The sequence below is a fragment of the Peromyscus leucopus genome, chromosome 15 (assembly GCF_004664715.2).
Source record: "Peromyscus leucopus breed LL Stock chromosome 15, UCI_PerLeu_2.1, whole genome shotgun sequence".
Classification (NCBI taxonomy): Eukaryota; Metazoa; Chordata; class Mammalia; order Rodentia; family Cricetidae; genus Peromyscus; species Peromyscus leucopus.
The window spans coordinates 52,053,948-52,061,162 of record NC_051076.1 but is presented as its reverse complement, the minus strand read 5'-3'; positions in this window follow the sequence as shown (position 1 = coordinate 52,061,162).

Genomic DNA, 7,215 nt, shown 5'->3' with positions numbered 1-7,215 from the left:
ATTTGAGACAGGGTTTCTCTATGTGTAGCCCTGGCTGTCCTGGAACTCACTTTGTAGACTAGGCTGACCTCGAACTCATAGAGATCCACCTGTCTCTGCCTTTATACTGCTGGGATTAAAGGTATGTGCCACCACCATGCCTGGCAAATTAAAGTAAAGATGAATAAAAAATTTTCAAGAAAGTCAAGATGTGTATTTCTTCTTCAAGATGAACGATGGGTTGTAATATTGCTTCTCAAATTACTGGTTTTCAAATATTGTTAAAATCAAGAGAAAAGCCAATACTTGATTCAACTCCAGCTCCATTAATTATGACTAGTTGTTGAGTTGAAAGCTTTGGCTGGGAGCAGTTTTCGGACTCTTGGTGGGAAGTGGAGTCTCCCAAAACCTCATGGGAAAGGAAACGGGATGGTCATGGATTTCCCTCCTTAGACTTGTGGGATGCTTCATTACATTGCTGGAATGTGTGTGTTCTTATGCTGAGATATTTGTGACCTTGTGACCAGTAGGGGTGTGAGTGTGTGTGTGTGTGTGTGTGTGTGTGTGTGTGTGTGTGTGTGTGTGTGTGTTTGCATGTGTGGATGCTGCAGGTCCAAAGTTGACACGGTATGTCTTTATTGATCATTCTCCACTTTATCGAGCCTGGGTCTTTAGCTAAGCCTGTAGCGCACTAATTTTAGCTGTCTAGTTAGTCGGCTTTCCTCAGGAATCCCCTATCTCTTCCTCCTGCAAATCAGATAAACAGACAGACAGCCATCCCTCCTGCCTGGCTTTTACTTGGGTCTGGGACTCCAAACGCTAATCTGCATAGCAGGGGCGCTATCCACTGAGCCACCCTCCCAGGTTCACATTACTCTTTTTAAAAGATGATCAATGGATAGAAACACATGAACTATGGACCAAAGGCTGAGGGGCCCCAGCTGGATCAGGCCTCTGAATAGTGAGACAGTTGATTGCTTGATCAGTTTGGAGGCAACTAGCAGTGGACCAAGCCTGTGCTCATTGCATGAGTTGGCTGTTTGAAACTGAGCTATGCAGGACACTTGCTCAGTCTGGAGAAGGACTGACCTGCCTGGACTGAGTCTACAGGTTGATCGCAGTCTCGGGGAGGCTTGCCCTGGAGGAAGTGGGAATGGGAGGTGGGCAGGGGGGGGGGGGGGGGGGGGGAGAATAGGGGAACCGTGGCTGATATGTAGAACTGAATGGTATTGTAAAATTTAAAAAAAAAAAAAAAAAAAGACGATCCATCACTAAATGTGGAGCTCGCGCCCTTTGGCAAGGCTGCTGAGCCAGCGAGCCTCGGGGATCTGCAGTGCAGGAGTCACGGGCCCATGTGGACGGACGTGCCTAGCTTTTAAGTGGCACTGGAAGTCACAGCTCAGGTCCTCGAGTTCGGAAAGCATTGTTCTTATCTCGCTACCTTGTTTGTAAGCTCTGTTCTTTCTGAAAGTAGAAAGCAGGTCATTCGAGAGGAAGTGGGCTGTGGGAAGGAAAGAAGAGTGCCGCCTCTGGGCATCGGAGCCAGGACTAGAACCATCGCTGTCTCTACTCCTGACCACAGGGTGGCAAAAATACCACTTTCCTGTGCCCGAGAAGAGTACCGTCCGAAATTGTCCAAGCAAAGACATCAAGGGCAGTCGGCAACCTGGGGAAAACCAAGATGGCCGCTGGTTTGATGCCACGGACGCCTGACTTGAGCGTTTACCTCTGCCGTCCATCCCCGTGAGCCTGGAGTTTCTTTGGGGGTGTCAACGGATACACAGCTGATGGATGTGTGCCTGTGTTGGCGAACTCACTGCCACCCTTTTTCCCCACACACCAACTGATGTTGAAGGAAGACCTTCCCACCTGTGCCACTGACGCCACAGACCACCCCCGCCCCCAGCCCCGATGGGGTGACAAGAGCTGCCTTCCGTTCCCAGCCTCTTGAGAAATAAGAGAGACAAAAGACAGGGCACAGGCCTCTGCTTTGTTCTGAGAGTCCAGGAGCAAATAGATTATTTACGGGGAGTGTTCTCTGATTGCAGAACAAGCAGGCTTTGGGGTTCCGCATGCCCAGGCATTTATGCTCAACCGTGAGTATGTGTTAAATATGTACAGTCCCGCGTTTCCTTGAAGTCTCTTTTTCTTAAGACTTCAACGTGCTCCAGCTCTCATGTCGGGTTCCCTCTCGCGTCTTTGTGTCTGTGTGAGGCTTTGTTGCACATCGGACTATATTTGGGGACGTTTTCTGCCGTGCTGGGAAAACAGGAAGTTGCCATCTTTGGGGACCGTGAATCAAAGTGGAGATGGAAAACCCCTTTCTGGGGACACTTTCAACAGGACCCTCCGAGTTCCTGCTGCACCTGCTGAGAGTGAGCATGGGTGGTGTTACTGGGATGCTTCAGTAGAGTGGGTATAGACACATATGTGCATGCACATAGGCATGCTTTGAAATACACCCAGGGAACGCATTGTTGGGTAGTGTATTGTGAGAGTGACAGAAAGTGTTCTTTTATAGATCAAGATGGCTCCAACCTACGCCTCTACGTGATGTAATCTTATGGGACCATGGCTGGATATTGTCGGTAATGTGGTTATGTGGCACTTGACTATAATTATTTGGTATCAGCTTCAAACATGATGATGCCTTATTAGGTCACACAGTGTTCCCAGAGCAAGATGGCACAGTGACAGTGTCCACAGCAGAAGCAGAGACGCTCTTCTTGTTCCGTGCTCACCCTAGCTCATGGGCTCGTTTGCTCAACTACTGTAACTGTGCCCTTCCCAGCCCCTATTACTCGTTTTTTATTTTTATTTTTGGGGGGGTGGTTGAGACAGGGTTTCCCTGTGTAGTTTTGGTGCTTGTCCTGGATCTCACTCTGTAGACCAGGCTGGCCTCGATTCGAACTCACAGAGATCTGCCTGGCTCTGCCTCCCGAGTGCTGGGATTAAAGGCGTGCACCACCACTGCCCAGCTACCTCTATTACTCTTAACATTTCGATTCCTCCATGCTTGAGCTCATCCCAATGTCTGTTCTGGGCCCTCACCTCCTGGCCTCCTTCTCTCTCTCTGTGGATCTCCCTTGGCTTCTGGTCCTTTATGCCTCCTCTCTCAGCAGCTGTTACCCAGCTTTTCCGCCTGTGGAAGCAGCATCCATATTTAAATACTGCCCCTTCCATGAAACCCTTTGTGGCCAGTAACGCTTTAGACACAGATCTGCATTTCAGGGTTCGAACCAACCAGCTCCTCTCTTGAGTTCCCTTTACATTTAAGGTGGGTCAGGTGTGGTGGTGGTGACCTTTGATCTCAGTACTTGGAGAGGTCTAAGGCAGGCATATCACTTTGAGTTAGAGGCTAGCCTGGTCTACATAGCAAGTACCAGGATAGCCAAGGCTATATAGCAAAAACAAACCACCCACCCAGCCCCCAAACACAAACAAACAAAAGCAGAAGCATCAAAGGGAAATCAGCAGACCCAAGGGGGTGCATGTGCGAAACACACAAGAGGTGCGTGTAATGAAACGTGCACGGCACGTGTGTGTGAAATGCACACAGTGAAACGTACCTATGATCATGTTTTCCACCCTTTGCTTCTGGAATGTCTCAGCTGAGGTTGAGAAAGGGGAAGGTTCTTCCCCAGGTGCCAGGTGACGAAATGAAAAAAAAAAAAAAGAGGTAGACATTGTCGCCTCCACCAATGCGTACTGTTTCCTAGATTCTCTGTTCACACCAAATGAAGGGTGTGACTCACGTTAGAAGCCTGGGCTGTGTGTTCTGATGAGGCCTGTTTGCCTCCCAGCCCTGTCACTTACCAATTGTGTGACCTTTACAGTTGAAGTCACCCCCCCCCCCCCCCAAAAAAAAATCTGAGTTCCTACTGCGCTGGTGAGAGCAAGCGCAGGTGGTGTGTTTCTGGGCTGTTTCAGAAGACTCCATATACATTTTTGTTCAGTGTTCATATATGCGCATGTACAGAGGCATACTTTAATACATGCCTGGGGAATGTGTTGTTGGGTCTGTGCTGTGACTAGAACGATGCTAACCTTGGGGGAGGGGCTGTGAGAACTAAGGGGGTGATGGAATGAACTGAGGGCCCGGTCAGTGTTCATCATCCACACCCTTTAGCTCCTGAGTGGCAACAGGTGCGGCTGGGCAGGCACGGACTCTCTGCTGAGCCGCTGATAAAGGGCTGGGTGGCCTCCCCCGTTCCCCCAACTTTAAGACATCTCTGAGATGTGAGCATCGGCTGTACACTTCACAGGAAGCCTGGCAGGAATCCAGGCCACACAATGGCCGCAGAGAGACCTGATACTCAATATTAAGACCACAGTGTGGGAAGGGAGGGGAAATAAAAGCTTCTATGACAGCTCTCGGAGACACAGCACGAGTTTCCACACTTACTTATAGAAGTCCCCTTCCCTCTCGGTGGCACACATCTATCTCATCGTGATCCTAACTTATTCTGGGGGTCAAGGCTTTGGGGCAGAAACCTTTAAACAGGGAGTGCTTTGATAACTTCCAGTGGAGAGGAACGTGAGCCGCAATGACATGTAGCCTGTGTCCTCTTCAGAAGTACTGCCTCCCATCTGCACCCCCCCCCCCAAACTTCATGCAGACAGGACATTCTCAAGTGATTCCAAGGCCACTGATCAAATTTAGGTATGTGAGAGTTGGGGACGCTGTTAAGTAATAGTATAATCAGGACTCATGTTTGGCGAAAAGAAGGCCATTTCCTATTGGGATGGTCCATTTACAAAGGTTCTTGGCTCTGTATTCTCATTTATGTGAGACTCAAAGACTATGTTGTGCATGTTCTCAAAGCTCCAGGCAACACACTCCTGTTTTGTACTTTATCTTGTAACTATGGGTATTGAACCCAGGGCTTTGCACACATGAGCTAAGCGCTCTGCTCTGAGTTAGAAGCCCTGTGCAATGCTGTTTTAGACAGCTGTGGTTAGAAGTCCACCCGTGGAAGTTCCTCTTGAGAAAAGAAACAGGTTGTTTCGTTTTTATTTTGACAGCTTGCATTTAAAAAAAAAAAAAAAAAAAAAAAAAAAAAAAAAAAAAAAACCTACCTGCCACTGTTGCTTCTTTTCAGCCCTAAACAAAACTGTCATATGCTGTGGATATTGCTCTATATAAATAAAACACTGATGGCCAGTGACCAGGCAGGAAGTAGGTTGCCAGGCAGGAAGTAGGTGGGACAAGGAGAGAGGAGAATTCTGGGAAGCAGAAGGCTGGGGGGAGACACTGCAGCCACCGCCAGGATAAGCAGCATGTAAAGACTCCAGTAAGCCACCAGCCACGTGGCAAGGTATAGATTTATAAAAATGGGTTAATTTAAGATAAAAGAACAGTTAGCAAGAAGCCTGCCACGGCCATACAGTTTATAAGTAATATAAGCGTCTGAGTGATTATTTTATAAGTGGATTGTGGGACTGCGGGGCTTGGGGAACCTGGAGAGAAGCCCTCCAGCAACAGGCATAGGGTGGTGATGGCACATGACTTTAATCCCAGCACTCAGGAGGCAGAGGCAGGCCGATCTCTGAGTTTGAGGCCAGCCTGGTCTATGGAGTGAGTTCCAGGACAGCTAGGGTTACACAGAGAAATGCTGTCTCGAAAAATCAAAAGAAAAACAAACAAACAAACAAAAAACAAACAAACAAAACCAAACCCTCTCAGTTGAGGGAGGGACAAGCAGCTTCTCAGGGTGTCGTGGCGTGTGCTTTAGGGAAGGCTCTGTCTAGTTAGTGCCTCCATGGGCTCTGCAGTCACACAGAACCTGGTGCTCCGACACTTAGAAACGGCCCGGCTTAGCCAATTACAGCCAGCTTTAGTGGCCTAAGTCATAAGAGTTGAGGGCTGTGGTGGGCATACTTGTGATTCCAGCACTCACGAGGCAGGAGGGGTTGTTTTCAGCCAAGCTAGAGGAACATAGGAAGTTAAAGGATCGCCTGGGCTACGTGGTTAGTCTGTCGTAAAATACAAAAGATTGTTGTGAGGGTTAAATCATGTTTGTATTATTAAGATAAAGTCCAAGGAGGCTGGAAAGATAACTCGGTGATTAAGGGCATATCCTGCACTTGAAGGGGACCTGACTTTGGTTCCTAGAACCTACATTAAGGTGTCTTACAACTGCCTGTAACTCCAGCTCCAAGGAATCCGACACCCTATTCTAGCCTCCTTGGCTACCTGCACTTAAACATTCAGGTGTGTGCATGTGTACACACACACACACACACACACACACACACACACACACACCACTTAAAAATTAAAATGAGTCTTAAGAAGAAAGTAAAGCTTTTTAAAAGAAATGCCAAGATAAAGTGGCTTAAACCGTCTTTTCTCTCCCATCCAAAGCTGGCCCCGCGACACCAGCAGGTTGTTCAGGGAGACTTCCATGTGGTTGCTCCCCGTGTCCGTTCTCTGGGGTCACTGTCCACACTGGGGCCTGGCCGGGGAATGTGGCTCATCTCTACTGCAGGAGAAGACTCTGCTCCCCACCTTTGCTCCCACGTCACTGACACAGCGCTGCCTTACTCACGTGGACACAGTAGAGAACAGGGAAAATAGAGTCTTCGGAGGCCAGGCTCTGAGTGAGGGAAAAGGGAGTTTTGGTGGACAAGGAACAATTTTCCCACTATACCCGGCACCCTGTTTAGCACGTTGCTTAAAATAAGATCCTATCATCAATTATCTTCGATATATATTCAGTGTATTTCCTCAGTGAGATCACCACCTGGGAAATACTAGATATACTCAGCCATTGCTTATTAAGTGAGAAATACAAGTCAGCAGACTGATTCTCCTCCGGAGTCCTTTTTAGGGATGGTGGGCTTCAGTGGCACAACAGAGGTATGCTCTCTTTCGTAATATGGCAGCTAGGAGGAAGGGCTGGGAGAGCAAGTATCGTGACCTCATCAACCATGGTCACGTCTGTGGTGCATGCATGTATGTATGAGGGAGTGTATTCATGAATGCTTAATTGTGTGTGTGTGTGTGTGTGTGTTCTTGTGTGTGTGAGTGAGTGAAGGGGGTGCATTTATGAATGCTTGTGTGTGTGTGGTGCTTGTATGCATGTGTGTGTGCACGTGTGTATGAGAGAGGTACATTCACGCACATGTGTATAGAACAGGGGTTGACTTGGGCTATCCTTATCATTTTCCACCTCATCTTTTGAGACTGGATCTCTTCACTAAATAAGAAGCTCGTTGCAGCTGGAAAGGATA